General features: G+C 50.4%; 1 protein-coding gene across 1 annotated transcript in view; it reads left to right on the top strand.

Moving 5' to 3' along the window:
- The window catches only part of PTPRT (protein tyrosine phosphatase, receptor type T), a 720,009-nt gene that overhangs the window by 146,223 nt on the left and 573,540 nt on the right, over nucleotides 1-246 (top strand). The gene's annotated exons all lie outside the window — the stretch shown is intronic.

Raw genomic sequence — 246 nt, 5'->3', positions numbered from 1 at the left:
CACGTTACTGCCCTAACCCCCCGTGGAAATGCCTCTCGGCTCTCTTCCTTCCCAGTGTGATAAATTTGATTATAACTTGCGGATGGCCACTCGTGGCTGTGCCGCGGTTTAAAATGCACTGAAAGATTCATTCAGCTAAACCGAAGTTGTCAGGTGGATTGCCAGAGGGAATTCTTGTTGCAGACACAAGTTGTGTTATGTCTGCTCCAGCCTTGTGGCGGCTTTCAGATTGCTGTGCGGCACCTC

The sequence above is a fragment of the Myotis davidii genome, unplaced genomic scaffold, assembly GCF_000327345.1.
Source record: "Myotis davidii unplaced genomic scaffold, ASM32734v1 scaffold199, whole genome shotgun sequence".
Taxonomy (NCBI): Eukaryota; Metazoa; Chordata; class Mammalia; order Chiroptera; family Vespertilionidae; genus Myotis; species Myotis davidii.
The sequence above is the reverse complement of the archived record's forward strand: the minus strand, read 5'-3'. Positions and strand labels throughout refer to the sequence as shown.